Source organism: Stegodyphus dumicola, chromosome 9, assembly GCF_044657685.1.
Source record: "Stegodyphus dumicola isolate Sdum_Otavi_A_Nest chromosome 9, ASM4465768v1".
Lineage (NCBI taxonomy): Eukaryota > Metazoa > Arthropoda > Arachnida > Araneae > Eresidae > Stegodyphus > Stegodyphus dumicola.
In genome coordinates, this window is record NC_140776.1 from 163663658 (window position 1) to 163688521 (window position 24864).

Below are 24864 nucleotides of genomic sequence, written 5' to 3' on the forward strand. Positions count from 1 at the left end.
CTTTTTGAGCAGAAGATAGTATAAAATGTTCATTGTTTGCCTTCTAAACTAATAAGTGAGTAGTATTTATCTATATTTAATTTCCATTTTTTTAATTTTATGGACTTTTTCTGTTTGATTCTGAAAAGTAATTTTCACGCGAAGTCAAGATTATTTTATTTATGGCTCCAAAAACCTTCAGAAACACATTTGAATGAAACCCTTGAAACATTTAATACTTTTAAATACTTTTAAGTTCGAATTTTAACTTTTTAACGAAAAGTATTATCAGTATAAAGAACTTAAAGCAGATTTCGGCGAGCTGATTATAAAACATCTATTAAACTTGCTGCATATTTGCCCCATTTTTGAAAAAAAGTATTTTTTAAACAAGTGTATAAAAATGGGAAAAGAGTGATTATAAGACACACTCTAATTGAATGCAACTTTAAAAATAATTTTCTTTGCTCTGTCTGTATATTGCGTTTATTTTTTTCTTTGTATCATGTATTGATGATCTCCTGAGTAACATTAAGTTGCGTGGCTAGGGTTAACTTAACCGCTATATTATGGTTCTGAATTTTTTCCAAATGAAAGTGCCATTAATCCAGAGAAACGTGGCTTTAATATATCTGCTGAGTCATTCAGTAATTAGAATTAATAGGTGTATGCCTTTAGACTTATTAAGATTAACGCTTTCGTAATTTAAGCGCATTTTTCCTGTGCAAAAATCAAAATATATTCTGAAGATACAGGATGTCATAAATGTCAGTTAATGGTTGGTAACATTAGCTGATAACAGGCAAAGTGATACAAGAATCTCTTTTAACCGCGTCCATCTAATTTTGCTTGCCAGAGATCTAATATAATATCGGATAATAAAGCGTCTTTTCATCCAGTTGCCATAATTCTGAATCAAATAATTAATTACATATTTTTTTTTGATTTACTCATATGTAACACAAAATTAAGACAGTTCCTCTTATATAGCTTTGTGCCTTAAACAGTGTGCAAGCTTGTATGTTATCATTCGAAAAACAAACGTTCGACAACGTGATTTCTTTGTGTCATTAGCGTCGAGGCGTTATTTGGAGATGTGATAACTGCAAAAGTGATTCGACGTAAAGTTATGATGTCATAAGCTAAACTCTTTAAGTGTTGTTTGAAATTTGATACACTGGGAAAATGATTCGACACAAAACGTGAGCGTACTTTTAAGCATTATATTATATGCATTATATATTATAAGCATTAATGGTGTACGTTATCGTCCAAAAAGCCAACATTCGACAACATGATATTTTGTCGTTATAAGCGTTAGAAATTCTATCAAAATAAGTTATATAAGCATTACTTTAAAAGTCATGGACAGCACAAATCATTCGATGCAAAGGTACAGATAAATCAGTATAAGCGATAAATCGATAAATGTTACCGTCTGGACAGTAAATATTCGATGACATGATATTTTTGAGTGTTAAATATCCATCCGTTATAACCGATGTAAATACCAATGTAGAATTCAGTATTTACATAAATTTACAACAAAATAGGTTATACTAGCAGTTCCATACCACAGGGGTGGTCACCTTCTATATATAATAATACTATATGTTCGACATTTTGTTTGAAAAGTGATATATCTCAAAAGTGATTCAACGCAAAATGGAGGATCTAGAGTAATACACTTCCTAGTGTTTAATATGTATTTAAACCACATTTAACTTGAAGATTACGAAATAAAAGTACTGAACATAATCGTCGCTATTTATTTGATTAAAAAATGAAATAATAAACTCCCAGGACGTATTGGCTGAATGTTTGCCGAAAATGTTTTGCTGATGAAAAAACTGATGGAAAAATATTTAGTTTGATCGCATTTAAAGTTGGTATAAAGCTTTATTCAAAATCTATATGACTTTTAAGTTACGTTTTACATAATTTTTAACTTAATTACTAAATTAAAAATCAAAAACTACATAAAAATGAAAATTACGAAATTAAATTAAAACTGCGTAATTAAAATTACGTAAGCTGCCTAAAAATTAAAAATACGTAAATGCGTTAACAATGTATTTAATTTTACTTATGCTAGAAAGAAAAATAAGCTATCTTCATAATTGAATTTCTGTGCATCTAGAATCCAGAGAAATATAATTCTGCTGGGTTAAAATGAAATCTAATTTGTACCTGAAATAATATACGATGCCAACTGCAAAGTTTGATTCTTAACATCAACCAACTTTTGCATCATTATTTTTCTTATCCAGAAACCTCTTCTCGGAAATTACAATTTTTGATTTCAGAAATCACTCTGGCATAAACTTATTTTCGGATGAGCACAAGTACAAATAATATTGTAAAATGTAATTTAAATCGAATTAGGAAATTCTCGTTTGCGAATTTCCATTAAAATCTCGAGTTCTCGAAATTATATATGATTGCTGCTAGTATTTTTCAATGATGAGAAAATAAAACGAAACAGGGAAAAAAATTTCAACTGGTTATCAACGGCAAAAATGTTCGACATAAAGCATTATTCGCAGAATACATCGAAATTTATTTGATGATATACGGAGTTTTATTAAATACACGCAGATTTAAACTGTCTATTCATCTGAGCCTAGAATATTGTAAGTAAATTCGATTTATTCGGAACGACGTAATGAAGAACATAATAATCCTTTTTGCTGAGTTATTTAATGCGTAAAACTAGAAATATTTATGCTACTTGAAACACAGTATTTGCATAAATATTTAAAGTACTTAAGCCAATGTTCTTGCTTTGAAAATATTCAACATCTTTTTATTAAAAGAATAGAACACGTTATTTTAACCATAATGTTTATTGAGTTTTATTGTATCTCTGATACATCGCTTAAGAAGAAAAGATTTTTTCCTGTCTTGAATTTTACAGTTTTATTTTTAATACATAATTTGCATACGCACATCCTTTAAATCGGAATTAGCAGATCTGCATGTTAAGTTAATAAAGTATTTTCTTCCTCCTTTCTGCATACCTTCGTGGTAGCACAATCGGCGCGTATTCCAGAGGTCCAGGTTCGAGTACCAGCGAGGGCATTGCTCATTTTTATGTCTTCTGCTTCCAAATAACCTAATGTTTCTTCAGCAGCGCCCGAACTAAAAAATGGTGAATGATGATTCTTCACCACCAGGATTTGGCGACTAGGTTCCCTAACTCCCAATCGCCCTTTAAAAAGGGAGTATATAAGGTATTTTCTACCTTCTATCTGCATCCTTTCGTGGTGTAACGGTAGCACACTCGGAGCACATTCGAGAGATCAAGGTTCGAGTCCTGGCGAAAACAATTTCAAATTGTTTACGTCTCCCAGCATGTTGAGTAGTAACAACAAGTTATACATCATCCCCTATGAATCAGTTACGGAATACATTATTTTAATACAAGAATGGTTATACATAATCCGGACTCGTCGGGACTTCGGCGATTCCGGATTATCGATTTTTCCGGATTATAGATCATCAGTTTAAATCTCGTAAGATGGCATGCAGAAATTCTAAAATTAAAAATATGAAACCATAATTTATGAAATAAAGAACAATTGTGATCTAAAGGGTATCAAAATTTACAAAAAAAAAAAAGAGCTTAATATTTATTTGTTTACTTTATTAAACATTTCTTTGAATGTAAGTTGTTTAAGTTGCTTCGTTTTATGTGATAATACTTTCTCTTTAATTCTTTAAACAGACATAAAATCTTGTTCAGTTACAAAGTTCCGCTGTTCAACTCCCGTAATTTCTGTGCCGAGAATACCGACTAACTTGTCAATCGAAATTTTTTCGTTTTCACTAACCTCTCTGTCACCTTCTTCATGTCTTTATCCATTTTTTGAAGCAATTCTACTTTTTGTTTGATGGACATCGAAACATACTTTCGTTTTGTAGATCCTTTGGGCGCTCCAGCACCGGAAATTCCATTTGACATAATCGAAAGTTCAAGTTTACTTTTATAAAAATGCTCTTACAGTCTGAAAAAAGTTATAAGCCGGATCCAGTTCGAAGATTAAGGAACAACGCAATCATCAACATTAACTGAAATAGATAATTAGATAATTTTAGCTTATACCGTCCGTTATACATTAAACGCGCACGCGAAAACGTATTCTGCACTTGCGCACACGCATATGGGCAGTCGTAAAGGTCTTACGCGCACGCGTAAACGCCTATGCGCATGCGTCAACGCGGCGCATGCGCAGAAAGGTTTTAGCTTTGAGGTCCGGATTATAGATCATTCCGGATTATGGGTGTCCGAATTAACGACTTTTGACTGTATTTGATGTTGTTTCTGTCATAAATGCCACAATTATTAAAACTGACTGAAATGTATAATTTACGTTTCAATTTTACCGACTTATTACTCAGGCTTACCATGGCGAAGATAATCGTTTAAGTCATTCAAATACTCGAATTTTTAGGACAGTGAAATTGAAAACATTATTACCATTTGTGCGATTAAGCTGAGTGTGGGATATGTAAACCTTCTCCAAGATTCTGTTGGCTTGTTAAACATTGTATTAGTAGCTGTAATTGTAAAGTTATTTCAGAATTTAAGTGCAAGGTTTTTTTTTTTTTTTTTTTTTTTTTTTTTTTGTCCTTTATGGAACAAACAAAACTAAGATGGGAGAGATCTTTAAAGTTTTGCAATCTTTCAAATTTTTTTAATTTTAAATCTCTTGAATTCTTCATATAAGATAAAAACGATGAAGAGGAATTTTTAGTTTTTAACAAATTCCTGTATATCTGTTAAGGAAATATAAATGAAATTTAGTAAATTATGCACAAAAAAATTCTTGAATCCTGAGTTCTTTTCTCAGTATAATTGAATCAAAAAATTTCGTAAAAATGCATCAATTCCTAGAAATTTTCTACAGTTTCCTAGAAATGTTCCAGATCGAAATAATGCTTAGGAGATAAAATTACTTCAAAATTTTCAGATGCGAATACTAAATTTCTTTCAGGAGATTCAGAGTGTGAGATTGAGGCCCGCCATAAGATAATATTGGTAATTCAAGTCCATTAAAATTGAAACAACGTGTTCCTTTTTTACAGAATGCTTCTTTTCTTTTGGACGACAATAAAATTAATCTTTTCAGACATTTTGGTGACAACTTTCAAAGGATATTCAGATTAGGAATGGATCGATTCAAATGAAGACAATTGTGCAAAGATTTCATTTTTCAAATATAGAAACTTTTTTATGAGCTAATAAGATTCAAGAACTTCAATGAGGAATTCTTAAAGCAAATAGTTTCTACCAGAACCAGAAGGTTTAGAGAGAATAGACGGCTACAATTCTCTCGATTTGCAAGCCACTACATTTGTCTACAACAGTCATCGTAATGGTTTATATTCGGTTATATAAAACTGGTCAATATTGAGCATTAATGCATTGCTATATAATGAGTTATAGAAATTAAACCGTGTTGTGCAAATTATCATTAATCATTTTCTCCTATTTCTCTTCGCTCCTGAATAAGATTTTGACGTCTGCCATAACTTTTCCGTTTTTTTTTAGTCCAAAGGGATTTGAATCCCGAAGGACTATTAGTTTCGTTTTGGCATTTTGCGTCGGACTCATAAATGTCGGTTCACTTTTCAAACTGTTGCCACAAAATGTTAGAGTCCTACATTATATTTGAAGAAATTAAATAATGAAAAATCTGCATAAATGTATGTATATTTCTCGTATTGTGATAAAACAACGGTACATAGAGTCATCGAATTTTGAATAACGTAATCCTCCAACGAATATGAGCATGTGGAAGACCAAATTTGAAATTTGAAATTTGTTTTATGATCGATTTCCTATTTTTTAAAACTTTGACGAATTTTTGATTAACAAACTCAAGGATTTCAAAGCGAGCAATGGCAACGTTGTGCAGAAAAAACATTTTTATCTCCAGCGCGTGAGTCTCTGTATCGGAAATTCTAAAGATATGCTCGTTTTAAAACTATTTTGCGATATTGCTGTTGCACTGGATCTTATGGTTTAAGTGCGAGGAACATGATATTTAATAAAGAAAGGTAACACACAAAATGTTAAAAAACGCCCCTTTGGACGTAATTTAAAATCTGAAACATTTCAGATTTTTTTTTTTTTTATTATTCGAGATAGGCCTATCATGTGCAATCCGGTTTCATGCACTTGGAAACAAACAAGATGCAATCCTTCTAAGATTCTTCAAATAAGATGCAATTCCTTCGCTTTGAATGCAAGATTCGTGTACACTCTACATTAACCTGTGTTAGGAACGCTAACTGTTTTAAAGTTTGGAATAATTGTGACGTACCACTGGTAATAGATTTCGTGTAAGTATTTAAATTGTCTACAAAGAATCGATAACTCAATAGGGAATGGGTATGATTCCATGTTATTATTAAGCGATCGCTAGATTAGTATTTGGGATTGGTGATCGTGTTCCTAATATTTCTGAAACACTTCCGAATGTTCACATGCCAATCTTTCTGAAACTGCCGCATTTTCTGATTGTAACAAGTATTAACAGATTTAGGTTAAGCATGCAATTAACGAAAGGATTGCAAATTAATTATGTGTCTGGCTCTAAACGAATATGTGTATCTTAAAAAAGCGATCATTCACTAAACGAATTCTGCCAAATCAGTTGTACATCATGCCGCAAGAAAATAAAATTATCCTTCATCAATATTAGCAAAACATTATTTTATTTACATTGACTGCATAGTTCGTAAGAATCTCGATTTTACATGCCGCTTAATCGAATGATGAATACACACTGTTGCCAATCTGCTTTAGCTAAATGTTAGAATCAAAGGACGTGTGACTTATCAAAAGTTCACAGTGTATGAATTCTTGATACGTACCAGCCTTGTGAAATGGAATTAGGATTGCATTCGCAGCTGAGTTTTAGTCAGACATTATAAGATTACTTTACATTTATTAATAATGCTGCAAAATATAACAAAACAACACTGCGTAACGTTACTTTACTATCAAAACAATAATAGTTATTATAGTAGCATGAAACGGTTCTACATCAGGAGGCGGAGTGCGGAGCAAAGACTACAGCGAAATGAGCAGACTGATTGCCGATGAGCCTGATATCTGATAAGGAAAAGGACCGAAATAAAGCAGACGTTTTGATAAGAAATTATTTTGATTAATTTATTTTAAACAATTTTTCGGCGACAATTTTCTTTAACCCTTTGACGGTTATGGAAATGAGCAGTTTCCATTTACGTAATTCGCGCAGCATTAGGAGTAAACAGTAGTCGAAAGTGGCAGCTGTTTTCCCCCGCCGTTCTTCCGAAAATGTCACCTTTCTCTGGCGATGCCGTAGATAGCTCGTCTCGCGCGTTTTAAAAATTTCTTAAAATATTTGTAGTACATAAATAACAGCTTTTACGTACTTTAAAATAATTATTAAATAGTAAATTATAAATGATTATAACCAATTATATAAATAATAATAGTTAATTATAAATATAAGACAAATATTGAATTGAAAGGACTAAATAAATACAACTAATGTAAAACTTTATGAAGCACAGTATAAATACAGTAATTACCTAAAAATCTGTTTGTGTCGGCTAAATCGGCTAGGAGCGTGAGAACTTGAATCAATTATACACCACTGTCGAACACTCGAAAAATCTTCCTCATCGCTTGAATCGTCTTCTGAGTTTGAAATACTGTGAACAAAGTCTTCATCAGATTCAAAACTTGATAAGCTTTCTGTATCACAATCATAATCATCATCATAACTATCTAACTTTCGCTTTTGAGCCATTTTACTGTACAACCACCCTAAAAACCGCGCCAAAATACGTATAAAATGAACAAGGTCAAAAAAAAATCCACCTTCATTATGCAAAGAAATTCATGGAACTCGTACTGCCATCTGTAGACAGTAAAACTAACTAAATTTCGTGAGTAGCATTCGTTTGAAACACAATCAGTGCAGAATAATAATGGCGAACGAAGTCAGCTCGTCAGTGCGCATTGGAAAAATTTCACTACTCGAGTAGTGCTCGTTACTAACAATTTCGGTCAAAATCTTGCTCCCGAGCGGAACTCGTTTGCGCGCATTATGAAGCACGATTCGATTGCGAGCTGAACTCGTTCATAACCATCAAAGGGTTCTTTAATTTAAATTTTAGTGCCTATTCCCAATATTTAAGGGGACTCATACACCTTAAAACCCGTAACAACTTCGAATATGTGACTGTTGCAAGAATTGGGATAACTTATTTATTTTAAAAGCAAATATTTCCAACTTTTTACAGCTAACTACATAATATGGCTGGTTTCTGAAATAGTAATCAGAAAGTTTGTGTTGCCACAAATATTTTTATAATTTAATCCGCTTTGTGACAAAATGTTTCAGCATGTTTCCACCTTGCGCGCACAGTTTAAAACATTCTGTTGCATAATTTAATACCATATTTAATATACAGCTTTTATAACATTTGGAAACTACTGTGAACCCCAAATTCTAAAAATTTCATGTTAAATTTTTATTTGAGTTGAATTTATAAAATGTATTTTATTAAAAAAATCTGTAATGTTTTCGTCCATAAAAGTTTTCAATATTAAAATATTCTTCAGATTTTTGGTTCAGTTAGAAAATAGTGCCCATATAAAGAATTCCATCAAATTTCAAGTACGTACCATTAGCCATTTTTAAAATATCATGCGGGCAAGGTGGAAACATGGCGAAATATTTTGTCACAAAGAGGATTAAATTACAAAAATATTGGTGGCAACACAAACTTTCTGGTTACTAATTTCCAAAGCAGCTTTATTATGTAGTCAGCTGTAAAAGTTTGGAAGTAATTGCTTTTAAAATAAATAAAATATCCCAATTCTTGCAACTGTCGCATTTTCGAAGATCATAAGGGGTTTAAGGTGTATGAGCCCCCTTAATCGCTTTGTATTCTGAATATGTTATTCCGTAATTATTTTATGCTTATCTTTCCTTAATACTTTCCTGTTTTCGAAATTAATTGCATACTCGCTCGTCCTTAATTTTAAAAGTAAATTTTTAATTATCAGCATATATTTTAAGGGTTTCAGTTTCCTATATATTTTTAGTTTTAATATATATTTCTTTAATTTTCTGCTCATAATGACGTTTTACTTAAAATTAATTGCATTAGTTGTTTTTATTATTTATTTCATTTTACGTACATTTTTATTTTTCACACTTTTTAACCAACCTAGTCTTAATTTTAACTCATTTCTTACATTTTCCTAACATAATTACTCAAACATGCGTTTTTATTCATTATCTTATTTATTTTTAACCCTTTTCATACTTTTCAACTTTTGCAAATTTTAAATAGTAATTAATTTGTTATATTTTCTAACTATGCCCATGGCTTTTATTTAATTAAACGTAATTTTTAGCTTCTTTCTTACTTTTCAACATTTAAAACTCTTACTTTTTCAAATGTTAAAAAGTCCTTACTGTACTTTTTAACATTTGAAAAACATGTTTTAAATTTTAGTTAATTTTTAAAACTTTCTAATGCATAACTTTTATTTGATTTGTGTAATGTTAAAGACTATAACAATTTATTAAAATTTAGAAGCTGTTAAAAATTACAAACGTTAAAAAGTATGAAACAAGTTAAAAATTGTGTGTAAAAATAAACATTATATTAAATAATAACGCGTATATGTAGAATTATGGTTGGAAAATATAATAAATGAGTTAAAAGTAAGAGTATATTAGTTAATATATATATAAAAATAAAATCTTCGTAATATGAAATAAACAATAAAAATTAGTAATTGAGTTGAAATTATGGAAAACGTCATTGTGAACAGAAAATTTAAGAAATATGTTAAAATTAGGAATATATGGGAAACTAAAAAGCTTAAAATATACGATAATAATTAAAATTTTACTTTTAAAATTAAGGCCGGGCGAATATGAACTCGAAAATAAGAGGTGTTAAGGATATACATATGTTACGGTGAAATACCGAAATCTGGAGAATGTCGACTTTCACCGGTGAATGTCAACATTCACATACTCTCTTGGTGTAGGTCCGAAATATTTTCCAAATACTCGTATTTCTGACTTACATCGGTCAATGTCGACATTCACCATGTACTAATGGTGAATGTTGAACATATAAGAATATTATATTTTCTTCTCCGTCATTCAGTCGCAGATAAACGCACTTGAGACTTGAAATAAGAACTTAAGAACATGAGAACCTAAAACACACAATACATTCAAAATGAGAAAGGAAAATAATAGAAGTTAAAAACTTAATTATACAGTACGTTCTAAATGAGAAAATAAAATAACAGTAATAAAAAACTTACTAAATTATGTGATTCGAATCTTATTTATTGCAACAACTTAAACTATTATGGCATTTTATGACCTCTCTTTTAGACTTACACCAGAGCATATCTGTGATTGTTGACATACACCGGTGAGGGTCCGAATATACAAGAATGTAGTGCAATATTCGATCTTTCACCAACGTATTTGGTGAATGTTAACATTCTCCGGTGAAAGTCGACATTCTCCAATTTCGGTCTTTCACGGTAACATATGTTTATATATATATGAACAAAAACTGAATAACATTTTCAGAATACAATGGCTGAAAATCCTGAAATTTAAGTTAAAGAAAATTATAGATGGAGAAACTAATGAAAGGTAATCTCTTATCAAAAAGTCTCTCTGATCTCGGTTCTTCTTTTTAACAGATAGCTGGCTTATTAGTAATCTCACTGCGCGTTTCGCCTGCGGCTAGGCTCCCTACTGCGCCTCCTGACGCAGAACCCGCCATTTCAAACTGCATACTGCGTTCTTCATACTGTAGTTAACAAATTTCAAAATAGTATACATTTCATTATGTTTACCTTACATAATACAATACGTTATATTACAAAATATGCATAATTGTGAAACATTACCTAATACTTACAAACCCACGAACAAAGCAGTTCTGCAATTTGCATGTTCCATAGGTTCTCACTTAATTCGTGTGGTTTTTCTACAGCGATGTTTAATGAACCAAATTTATTGAATTATTATTTTTAAAAAATCTAGATTATCTGTATTCTGCTTGCAGTATTGCCTGTTGTATGCTTTCAGAATTAATTCAAAATTTGTTATGGCAAATTTTCGAACTGCCTTATTTTTCGCTTTCGAACGAAATCCTCCTTTTTCAAAATATCTTTCATAAATAAAGCCACATTATGGATTCTTTCTGTAACAAAAGAATAAACTTTTCAAAGTTTTAGAACATGTCACAAAAGAAAGGCCTGAAAAGGGCATTATTTTAGTGCAGAATGTGTATATGTGCTGCCTTTTAGAAACAAAAGTACATAGTTTATTCTATTTACGGGAAAATTTTAGCTTGCACTAAAAACAAAATATTTCTTCCCGGACTTTCCAAAAATACGTCAGAATAGTCGTCGTCTTCATTTTACAATCTTAAATATTGTTTAGTTGTAATATTTTGCATGACTAAGCATACGATATAAATAGATTGCCTTCTACAGACCTTAATATTTCTTATTTGAAATAAATTTTTATTGTAAATAAACTAATCCCAGATTTAGAGCATTTTAAGTGATTGCTGTTAATGTTTACATTATGTTCAGAGCATTTCAAATAATTTCAGCTGACTTTTGCGCCGAGTTCAGATGATCGTAAATAATTCTTGTTTACAATTTTTTCAGTGGACTATTTTACTAAACGTTTCTACTTCTGTACGATGTTTAGTACATTCAATAATAATTTGTACCTTGCTGTTGTTCCAATGTTGAACTGCCCAAACAGTTCAACTTCGTGGCGGTGTTCGTTTCAGAGATGGGCCCACCAGCGGCCGAGCGGTAAAGGCGTTGAACACTGGTAGTTCGGTCCAAGGTTCGAATCCCGCGAACGGGCTGGCTGCATGGGTGTTTTCATGGTTTTCCCCATGTGTAACGTGTATACGAGCCAGTTCTCCTTAGAAAGTCTTCCACGAAGGCATCCTAGGGAAATAGCCCTCGAGGCTTTGCCATAATCACGCACACACGTTTCAGAGATGGTAGTGAAAGATTAATGGCTTGCGTAACCGCTCTACGAAGAACAATATTGATTCAAAATGGTGCAAAAGATCTTTGGTTAGGTTAGGTTTATTTAATTACGCAGTTGGCGTTATAATATGAGGCTTAAAATAAAATTCACCCCTTTCGTATTACTTTATTTGCAACCAAACTACTTCCTCTGGTACCTTTCACATTGGTGAATTTTCCGAGCAAATTCATTAACGTTTATTTTGATTTAATATGTTTGTTAAAAATGTGTCGGCCGCTAAAAACCCCCCACGTACATAAAGCGGAAGCAACTAAATCAAAAGAGATATAATATTTTTACGTGCTTACGGTTTCGTAATGGATTGAATGTACACAGAAACGATCACAGCTTAATAAAATTTATTTTACCTAAAGAAACATTTCACAGTTCTGAAACTTTTCACAATAGCACTCGTACTTGAAATTACTGGAAAGCAATATGAGGGACGAATTATGGATACAGCTAACATACTAGTCAATTACATTTATTCGATTGCAATACCTATTACGTTGATACAGGGACCGTACCAAAGTACATCAGAGCACAATCAGTAGTTACCACTTCAAACTGCTATGAATGTTAAATACAACTCTATGCAAAACGCATCCAAAGAGCGACGATCGCACGGAGATATATTAATATTCCGAACTCAACCCTGAGTAAAACTGAAAACTGATGCACTCTCTTGTCTCATATAGTTTTCCCTTCCCGGCGAGAAATTTGATTTCTTGAAATTTCTGGAAGGCATATACGGTTACAGTTACATGGATTCAGTTAGAATTATATGTAGGAATTAGACCAATAACAGTTAGACAGTAATAGGACTCAAATGTAGTCAAATGTTCACCAAGTTTGGCGGATTTTGGAGATTTATCACCAAATTTGGCGACAAAAATTAATTGCCAAAATCCATCGCCAGTTTGGCACTAACCATTTACTTCGATGTTAAATGGACTTGCCACTGTAATCTTGTTTCGTCTTTCGAGGCAATAAGAAATACTGCGATTTACATATAATGTTAATAAAATTATTTACATATGTACAAAATTCTTAACAATGTATAATTTATACACAAGTAATGTGGCTTACTGTTTTTAGTCGTCCACATTGTTTCGTATCATGATTGAGTCCAGGATACTTTAATACTATGTTCTCATATTAATGTGTGCTGTCTGACCGTATCGTTATCATTTTGCTTTAAAAATAATGTTGTCTGAAGACTTGGTTTCATGCTGTATACACCCTTAAAACCGAAACCTATTGAACATGCCACTACGGGATGACTCTTGTGGGGATGTAAATGTTGCGGACATAACACCTTCAAGATTTCTATCGAGGATCTATTTGCAAAGATTTACAAAACATTTACAGTTAATATCATGTAGTGTCACGACACACCACTACGCAATCTACAGTGGCAATGGCGAATGCCACGCATTCGCATGTTGTACAAGTGCATGTTGTACGCTTTTTCCTTCGCATTTCATACTAGAAAGTTGTTTTGGTGAATTTTTGAATAATGGTGACTTGGCGATTTTTTGGCGAAACTTTGGCGACCAACCCTGCTGCAGCAACCTGCTAGTATTTTTTTGGACGCCATTTTGATTTCACGAAGTAAAGGCATGTTTTTTTTTTTTTTTTTTTTCTTTTTTTTCAACATTTTTCCAACAATCTGCTAGCCGAATTACGCTTATGCTAGAACTTTTATGGAACAAAAGTGCTTAATCATGACGAAGATTAGGTGCGAAATTGGGAAAAAGTGCCGAATCGCCCACTGCTTCGCGCGTTTTTAAGAATTGCACATACGCGGTATCCATGTACACGTCGACCTATTTTCACTTAAAAAAAACATCCAGAATTGCACAAAAATGGCATTCCGCACACTCTTGTCTTTATCTATGTACACATCGACCTATTTTCACTTAAAAAGTCAAAGAAAATTGACAAAAATCTAATTCTTCTTACTCTTGTAAAAAGCGCCAAACAAATAAGTGGGCGATTCTGCACTTTAGCAGCGAAATTGTTTCTAAGTGCTTATTAGCTAAAATCACGATCGGAATTTTCCGAAAAATATCGCATTACATGTCTCATGATCTCTCATTTCTCTGAGACAAAATAATCTGTGATTTAAACTGTGTACTTCTCGGATTATTGCTAAAGTCCTAGCTAGTAATCTTTATCGCCTTATCAAAATGTCGCCAAACTACCTGTTACCATATTCCAAAGATTAGCCATTGTTTTCTCCGCCTCCTGCATCTTCTGTTCTTCCGTTATTGCACCTAGTAAGAATTTTTTATTAGATTCTGATTTATATAGAATAGTTGAATTTGTTTTAAATATTCTCTCTGTTAAATAATGATATATATTCATAAATACTTTATAATTACTGATGTCATTTCTCACGCGCATCTTTCTCATGCTTAAAAACGTACTAAAATGCCGTTTTCGTTTGGCTTTTATTCCTTGGTGAATAATGCATGATTTTTTTTCTTTGATTTATAGATCCTATGGAGAATTGAATTACTGCAGTGTATATTTGGATAAGGAAGATTTACAGGTATGTCTTTTTATTCTACATAAATCCATTTCAATATTATACTCCATTGATATTAATATCGCGAAACCTGCAGAGTCTTACTTTGTAATAAAAATTTATCCCCCTGAACATTTTTAGCATTATAAATTATTTAACAAAACGAGTACTGGTTTTAATATATAGGAGCATTTTAACACATTTTCAGAATTTCGTAAATAAGAGAAAACATAAATTTTGATAGCAAAACGGCATTAAACGCAATTCTAATTGTCACACAGGATTGTGAGCATTGCATTGTGGGCCAAGAAGTCTGAAATTAATTTATTTTCATTTTAGAATTTATTTTTATTTTAGCCTTTATTTCCCGATATTACGAAATTTGATTTTTATAGAATTAAAGCAGTAAATTCTGCCGACTAGCAGTCAAAAGCAAAGAACGTTTCTCTGTTTCGGTTATTGATTGAGACAATTTTCAGATGTTTTTCTTCATCCTTCATGTCATCTTCTAATATATGATAAGTTTATAACTGTTCCGTTAAGCAAAACTAAAATGCTGGCAAAAATTATTTTAACTTTGCAACTGAATTGCAGGTAGTTTTTTTTAATTATGTGGACACTAATTTATTCCTTTTTCATGAAATAATAAAATATTAATTAAGATGTATTAATTACGTGAACAATTTACTTCTGGACATTGATTTAGACAAAATATGTTGTTCCAAAATTAAATTAGATTTACAAAAAAATAAGAATATCCACTTCATACATCGAGAAGTAAATGTCAGCAATTAGCAAAAGAATAACTGCTGATGTGCCAGCGATTGCGACGAGAAAAAACATATATCAAAATAGTGAACGTAACTTTTGACAATGTGAAGGATATTTCTCACAATAAGCTGGCATGTATTTGGCGCAGTTAATCAAACTTTATCCATAATGTGTTAATGTCTGCTAACTAATATATGAGAACTGATTAGATATTTTGCATTAATACTTTCTATCATTATCTCATTTCTTCCGAATTGTGCTCTTTTAAAACGTTTAAGCGAAATGACGCATTGTTTGAAGCCACTGAGATCTACAACAGAAACATATGTTTTAATTCTTGTAGTTGAAATTGAAGTTGCTTTGGAACGAGAGTGAGATTATCGTTCTGTCTTGAAGTTTTCGTTTCATAATCAAACACCCGCCAGCTATAAGGAGTATCTGTGCAGTTGTACAGCAAATCAACGCCCTAGGGCAAGACATTTGCGAGCCACAGTAGCATGGCAGACAATGTACTCAACGATTAGATATTCGCAGTATGTACACATTCTGTAATACACATTCCACATTCAATTTTGAGCCTCGTGTTAACATCTGCTTTCAATAGCCACCAACTTGCAGAAATAATGTTACTGACATGTTTATCAGTGTAAAGCACTGGGCACCCAATGGAATGATGTGTTATCGTAAATCGAAATATACAATATCCGTACAATGCACGAATGTAGTGTATGCAACGAAATATGTAATTCATGCAACAGAAGCCCCTAATGAAAGTATGTACATTATGTATTATGTGAACTGAGCATATTTCCGCACAGCGCTACTGCTTTACGCACACGTTACTATGTCTCATATGTTTCTTCTGTGTGTAATATTTGCATTTATGTGCTCTACGTGTTTCCATATGTATTCTATGTGTCATGATATGTATTCTCGTGTGTGTTTTTATGTCTTTATGTTACGTAATTACGAGTGTGTTTTTATGCTTTTACGTTTAATTTTGTATATCTATGTGTTTCAGCTTATATGAGTGTTTTAGTGTTTTAATGCTATCCTTTATATTCTTTTTTAAGTTACTTTGTGTTATTAACAACGTCCTATGTAAAAACTACCCGACATCTAGCACCTGTATGGCCATGTAAACTCCCGGTGCAGCCTCACGGGGCTCCAGCGAGTTGCTTCTTCGAGATAGTGGAGGACGTGGGACATATGCCTGTTTACCTATGTTATACGCCAGGCGTCCCCGTCCTCCGTCACCTGTCACCTGTCTTGAAGTTTGGAGCCAGTGTACCCACATTAATATTCGTTAGATTTATGTTCGAATATAAAATCCAGAGGAAAGTGATCATTCCACTTACTACCAATACACATAAAAATTTTATTTACGTGTAATACAGTGCTTTACGGCCATAAATATTATGCGCGGGTTTTTGGTATTATTAGGCTTAACACCTTTGTTCTTCCAATCGAATAACTCCAGAAACAGGACGCTCGAAGCGCCACCCAATGGCGGATGCTGTCAATTCATAACAAAACAAAACACTCTAGCATAAAACTTCATGGAACATCCATGGTGTCAAGCGTTAAAACTCCATGAAACAGCCATGATGTCAAGCACTAAAATTCCATGGAACATTTTCGTAGGTGAAAATCGAGAAAGTGGTCAGGCTGGTGATTTTATGGATTAGAGTATTTAGTAGCTAACTTTAAGTATTACTTCGTATTTATACTAGCGGTTATATAACATGCCAGAATGTTCTCGAAAGTACTGTTCCAGTGGGAAGATCCCGAAATTGCGGAAAGTTAATATAGGTTGCCTGTTCGCGCAGAGCAAAGCCATCTTATTTTTTATATTTTGCACACATACACACACATATATATGTAGTATATCCGTGTATAGTCTATATACCGATATCATCTATACCGGATATATATATATATATATATAATTGTATGATCTTAAATTCACTTAGTTCGAAAGCAAGTTATTCTAATACTTACGCAATTGCTGCAACGTAAGATAATAATAATTTATTTACTAAAGAAATATTGATTATGTTATCTCCAAATATTAATTTTAGTAGAATTATCTAAAAAGAGTGAACCCATAGGTAGGAAGTTTAATTCCAAAAATTGTTTTAAAGTAACTTGAATGTAAATAGTTAAAAATGTTTTACGGGGACTTGAAGTAAATCATGAATAACAAAATTTCATTTGGAAAAAGAAATTAAATTAAAAGCAAGTAATTATTGCTATTGATCGGAAATTAAGGGAACAACGAAAGTTGGTTCATGATTTACTTCAAGTCCCCGTAAAACATTTTTAAATTTACATTCAAGTTACTTTAAAACAATTTTCGGAATTAAACTTCCTACCTATGGGTTCACTCTTTTTAGATACTTCTACTAAAATTAATATTTGGAGATAATATAATCAATACTCAGTAAATAAATTAATATATATATATATATATATACCGGATATAGCCTATATACCGGTATACATACAGGGGTTGGACAAAAATATGGAAACACCTTTAAAAAAAACATGTTTCTTTGCTTAATATGGTGTAGGAAACCCGTTGGCATCCAAAACAGCTTGCAGTCTTCTCGGAATGGATAAATACAGTTCCTGTATGTTTGCCAAGGGAATATTATACCATTCTTCCTGCAAAACGGTGGCAAGTTCAGATAACGATGTTGGAGGTGGATAACGAGAACGCACTTTCCGTTCCAATGTAGACCACAAAGGTTCGATAATATTCAGGTCCGGTGACTGTGGTGGCCAGGGGAGATGGGACAACTCATCCTCATGCTCAGAAAACCAGTCCTGGACAATGTGAGCTGTGTGAACAGGGGCTTTGTCGTCTTGGAAGACACCATCACCATCGGGGAACAAAGTTTGTACCATGGGAGAAACTTGATCGGCCAAAATGTTCACATACGTCTTGGCAGTCATGTGCCCTGACACAGTTATCATGGGGCTAGCAGAGAACCACGATATGGCTGCCCAAACCATAACAGAACCCCCGCCATGTTTCACTCTTGGCAACAAGCAGTCTGTATTATAGGCTTGAGATGGCGTTCTCCAGACGTAAACTCGGCCAGAAGTGGGAAACAATGTGAAAGAAGACTCGTCAGACCCTATTACTCGCTTCCACTGCTCTATAGTCGAGGCTTTATGACTTAAACGCCACCTTTTCCTGTTACGGGCATTAGCATCGCTGATGAGTGGCTTCTCAATTGCAGCACGGCCAGCAATTCCCTGGTTATGAAGCTCCCTTCTAATTGTTTTGGTACTCACAGGGTTCGGTAACACAACATTCATTTCAGCAGTAACTTTTGCAGCTGCGGTCTTCTTATTTTTCGTCACAATTGCCCTTAATGATCGTCTATCACGATCACTCAAGACACACTTTCGTCCGCGCTTTGATTTAGCAGATGTTGTTTTCCCGCTTTTCAAATATGCAGAATAAATCTTCGATACAGTACCTCTTGAAACACTAAACACCTCGGCTACCTTGCTTACGGAAGCACCTACCATACGTGTTCCAACAATTTGCCCACGTTCGAAGTCTGTTAACTCTGACATAATGTAATGACAACCTCACATAACAGTACTCCGACAACAACTGAACTGTTAGCACATTTACGAAGTTGTATAGGTGGCGTCAGTAGTCAAAAACGCCAGCGCCACCTACATATTTCATTAAAATCAATCTGTTTTTTCAAACATGCATTTCACAAGGTGTTACCATATTTTTGTCCATCCACTGTATATATATATATATATATATATACCGGATATAGCCTATATACCGGTATACATATATACCGAGCCTGGTAAAGATATACTTCCAATTACAAAAACTGTTACAGATGGCGAATATATTCATTTTTTGGCAATGTCAAATTTAATAAAGTGAAAATTCATTTCCGACAATTAAAGAAATCTAACTTTGAATGCGATCTCCCGGTTCCCATAGTTACATTTGGAAAAGCTGTTGCTGTTGTTGTGACTTATCTCACTTGTTTGACAATAACATCCCACGAAATTATTCATCGTGGCAAGGAGTGCAAAATTGCGCCTGTCATTGGCAAGAGTCCTGAGCACCATACAGTTTACAGTACGACTTCCGCTCCCAATTTTGATGGAGAGCAGCCTGGGGGAACAGGTCTGAGGGTCTCCCACCCCTCGTCCCTGCTACAAAACTTTCGAGAGGATTTTCGGCTCGCCGCATATTTACAGTGTCCCCATGCCGCACAGACATCTATCTATCTATATACAAACATCTATGACTTCTCCAGGATTCGAACCCTGGCCCTTCTGTTATGAAAAAATAACATTATTTGAAGTTTGACTGCCGTACGACCAAAATTGACCTGTGCATTTAATTTCCCAATTTGCAATTTGTGATGTCACTTTCCCCTTGACTTGATGGATCTCTTAATTATGTTATAATAATTGGAGGAAATAAATTTGAATTAAATCCCGCAAAAATGTGCAGAATTTATTAGGCTGCACAAGGAGGCCATGTTGTGTATCTGTTACCGTGAAAGACCGAAATTGGAGAATGTCGACTTTCACCGGAGAATGTCAACATTCACCAAAAAACGTCGGTGAAAGATCGAATATTTCTTTACATTCTTGTACATTCGGACCCTCACCGGTGCATTTCGACAATCACAGATATGCTCTGGTGTAGGTCGAAAAGAGAGGAGTTATATGTACACGCTGCCATTCCAAAAGGAAGTGTTCCACAAATAAACGCAGTTGTAAAAGCAAGGGCCTCTTGTGCAATTGAAAGTGTCATAATAGTTTAAGTTGTTGCAATAAATAAGATTTGAATCACGTAATTTGGTAAGTTTATAACTTCTATTATTTTCCTTTCCCATTTTGAATGTACTGTGTGTTTTAAGTTCTTATATTCTTAAGTTCTTATTCTGAGTCTCAAGTGCGTTTTTTCGCGAATGAATTACGGAGAAGGAAATATAATATTCTTATATGTTCAACATTCACCATTAGTACATGGTGAATGTGGACATTCACCGGTGTAAGTCAGACATAAGAGTATTTGGAAAATATTTTGGACATACACCAAGTGACTATGTGAATGTTGACATTCACCGATGAAAGTCGACATTCTCCAGATTTGGGTGTTTCACCGTAACATATCCACATTAGATCTTTTTATTTAAAGAACAGTAATAACTTTTATATGGCCATAAATATTTTTATTCATAATAATAAAAATTTTAAAGACCATGGAAATATTCTTGTAGATATACTCATCCAACTAAAATGCGTTGCTTTGCGAAACATGTTCTTTCATCTTTCACGAAACTGACACTGATACATCTGTTTTAAGCAAAAGCTTTCTGCGAAAAAATAAACAAATAAAATCTAATAATATGTATATCTTCTCGGACCATGTTTGATAAAGAAAAAAACTGCAACTTTTCTCAACGATTCCACTTTCCTACTTCAAATGAAAGTTTTCCTGTTATCGCCGGCGCAATACCGATAAGCAAATGCAGATGTGAGGAGTAAAAATGCTGGAGTTATTCTTCGGGTTTCATATTTTGCAGGAGCAGAATGTGATATATTCAGATACGAAGCCGAATAAATTCTATTCCAGGAGAGCTCCTGTGCGACGCTGTCCTTATTAGATATGCCGAAAGGAGTAATCTGGCTGCATATCTCTAAAATGAACTTGTTCCAAATTTATTGCTGGACTGTTATCACGTAGTAGTAACGGAAATGCGTTGCATATTTTATCTAAGACTTGTTACAATGTTTTAATGAGTAACTTAGAGTTTGCTTATTACGATATAAAGTATTATTTCTGCATATCCAAGCATACCATAACTCGAGCATAGAAATTTTGTGAACGGATTTGGGCATAGAAATTACTTATTATAAGACTATAAGGTATTTCTCCCACTTTCCTAGCGTCCTTCGTGGTGTAGTGGTTCTGCACACTGAGCAGGTATTTCAGAGGTCCGTGGTTCGATTCCCGGCGAAGGCGATTGCTGTTTTTCATCTTTTCTGCTTCTAATTAACCTAATGTCTCTACAGTGGCGCCCGAACTAAAAGGGTTGTGGATGATGATTCTCCACACCCAGGATTTGGCGACTAGGTCCCCTAAAACCCTAGTCGCCCTTTAAAAAGGGGAGTATATAAGGTATTTCTCCCACTTTCCTAGCGTCCTTCGTGGTGTAGTGGTTGTGCACACTGAGCCGGTATTTCAGAGGTCCGTGGTTCGATTCCCGGCGAAGGCGATTGCTGTTTTTCATCTTTTCTGCTTATAATTAACCTAATGTCTCTACAAGACTTGGTATATTTTATATCAGTTCACCTACACGTGCTGGGTCCTTTTTTAAAAAACTTTTGGATTTTTCGGATCCAGGAAACGTGAAACGTCAACGGTGGATTTGCTGGGATTCGAACTAGTTACTTCTACTTGCTGACTAGACGTTGGTTTGGTTCATTTATGCAACAGAATTTTTTTACATTGCTGCAATATAATAATTTTTATTTGTGTTGTGAGGTTTATCTTTATATTTTTGACTAATAGTTCATTTTAAGTTGTAATGTTGCGCGCTTCCAACCTGCACGCAACAGTAGTGGTGACTGCTGAGAACTGGAACAGGTTTAAGTCCCTTTTTATTCAACTTTAGAAATTACAAATGCGTGCTCTTGACGCTCACAAACTACGCCGATCCGGCGGTAAAATAAAAATAAGAAACTGAAAAGAGATAATAACAAGTGACTAACTACGAGGCTCTCTAAACGTAACTAACCTCACCGCGTTCTAAGATACCGCTGATAATTCAGCAAACTTCTGAATATTACGTTGAACGATTAACAAACTGCCGAGGCAAGCACACAGGCCGAAAGGCGTGGTTCTTCAATTTCTAACTAGCCACCTCCACGCTCGTGAAGCAAGAAAGCACACTTTCGAACTCGTTTCCCTTCTATTTAACTCATTGCTTCCGCTGATAATTTGAATCCTTGCGCGTTCTACTAAAATTTACATACTCTGGCATTGGCAATTCCAGGGGAAAGTAAGGCTTGACAGGAAAGATAGTTTAAACTTAAAATAAGTGTTAGTTAAAATAAATATAAACCCTACAAAGTTACCACTATATCTGTTACTCTCTTTTCACCCAATCGTTTGATGCCAGAATGTAAATGAGACAGCGAGCGTTTATTCAGATTAAGGTAAAAAGAAGTGCTTAAGCAAAAGTTTCGAAAGTTAGTTTTAGAGCGTGTGTGCTTATTCCAGGCCACCTTGTGCCGTGATTATTAGCGACTTGATTTAGTGGCGTTGAGTGTTTTAGCCATTTGGCTTTGTCTCGCCGGTTTTCTACAAACCAGAGCCTTACCTGCTTGTCAAATTATTCTCTGAGCTATCAGGCTAATCCACCACATTTTGAATTTGTTCGTTGTTACGTATTTTCTCGGCTTGTGTAAACTCAAATTGGGTTATTGTTACGTTTGTGTCCGAATAAAGGGATCTTAAACACCCTTTTTCTAGTTTTTTGTTTTGTTTCACAAGGCTAGAATATAATTCTTCGATAGTCTTTTTAAATTCTATAGGGAATGCTCCCTGAGATGATTACACTTATAGTGTTTCAAACTATAACACTACATTTTTATAGCTATCTGCAAAGATCATTTTGGATACTTTTCCCATGTAGCAAAGTGCGTGAATTTTCACACAATCAGTATATTCTGAGATAGCTACTTGGGATGTAAAATTCACTGCTACAGAACAAGCAGAAATATCAAGAGAAACGTTTTCATCATACGCAAAATATTTTTATTATTTAATGATTAAGTTTTTAAGTTATTTCTTAGTATTATAGTACTACTGCATGTTTACTTTTATGGCAAAGCACTCAGGATCTATCTGCATAAATGAAGACATGCCTTCGTGGAGGATTTTCTAACTGAAACTGGCTCGTGTATGCGTTTCATATAAGGAAAACCACGAAATCCCCCATTCAGCCAGCCCTTTCGCCGAGATTCGAATCCCGCCGGCCGAACTACTAGTGTTCAGCACTTTTACCGCTTGGCCCTTGCTGGGCCACTGACTAGACGTTGAAGTTAATGATTTGGAACAACAAGAGTGCAGAGAGTCTATTACATAAAATGACATTGAAATCATTGAACTGTAGGACTCGAAGGGAAAGATCGTGACCCTTATGAAAAAGTATATCTAGAAATTTTAGAAAGGAAAGGTGGAATATCTCTGATAAAACTAAAAAGTATACGCGATTGGTAACAGTCAAAAAATAACAAACATGCACTGGCATATACTTAAATCAAGTTTTAACGGGTCATCGCCGTTTTCCATGACCCATTAAAATCTGTCCATTTCACTTTAAAATTTCATTTCCGTCCATTTCACTTTAAAAGTCCGCCCATTTTTTTTTATTTTTTTTATGGTTTTATCTTCAGAACTCCAACCTCTGCTGCAGCTGAGATAAAACTGAAGACGCTAAACACTTCTTGGAGATCTGCCGACTTTTAAAAGATCTGAGGAAAAATTTTTATCATAAATTGAATTTTTAGCGTGGAAAGGATTTTATCACATTTTGACAAGGCGAGAAGTCTATCAAGAAAGATTGTGATAATTATATAAATAATAATGGATCAACTGTGGGAGTCCTTCTTTAGTGTGTCTGCTGTGTTTGAGCCTGTAACTGGGACAGTTTATATTAAGCCACTTGTGGTATGTGTGCGGGCTGCCTCCCACAAACAAACACTATTCTTCTCCACTTAAACGATGACTGGAGAGAGGCATGACACCCAGTCGATCAATGTCTATTGGTGACGTGTTATCATAACCACATTTTTTTCCGACATCATTGAAGAGTTTTTATGCCTTTCGAGACAATTAAAGTGAAAAGACGTGTGCGTTCTTTCTGAGACTCGAACCCCATGCCTCTCATTTGCTCGTTGACCGTACTAACTACCTACAGTATAAAAAGGCACGAAGAAGGGAGGTCATTTCATACATCTTATTCTCTGAACGACAAAAATAGCTACAAGCAGCCGTAATAAAACTGAGTTTAAAATTTAAGAAATCATTAAAAAATAAAATACAATCAGAAATGGCGTTCGCATACAAAACATAAAACCTGTTTGCACTGTAGCTCTTCTTAAAATCTAGGTATCTGCTAATGCTACAGAATGTTTCCCAGTTCTGCAGTATAATAATTTTTATTTGTGTTTCAAACTATAACGGTATATTTTTACAGCAATCTGAAAAGATTATTTTGGATACTTTTACCATGTGGCAATGTTTGTGAACTTTCACACAATCATTACATGTTGCGATAGCTATTTGGAATGTAATCTTCGCTGCTACAGCATAAGCAGAAATATCAAGAGAAACGTTTTTATCATGTGCAAGATATTTTAATTACTTAATATGATTAGATCTTAATGTTATTTCTTGGT

General features: G+C 33.9%; 1 protein-coding gene across 1 annotated transcript in view; it reads left to right on the forward strand.

The window, feature by feature from the left end:
• Nucleotides 1-24864, forward strand: part of LOC118183029 (allatostatin-A receptor-like) — an 888863-nt gene that overhangs the window by 697657 nt on the left and 166342 nt on the right. The window contains exon 5 of the mRNA XM_085824290.1: nucleotides 14592-14646. The gene's annotated coding sequence lies outside the window, so the exon portion shown is untranslated. The remainder of the gene's footprint in view (nucleotides 1-14591; nucleotides 14647-24864) is intronic.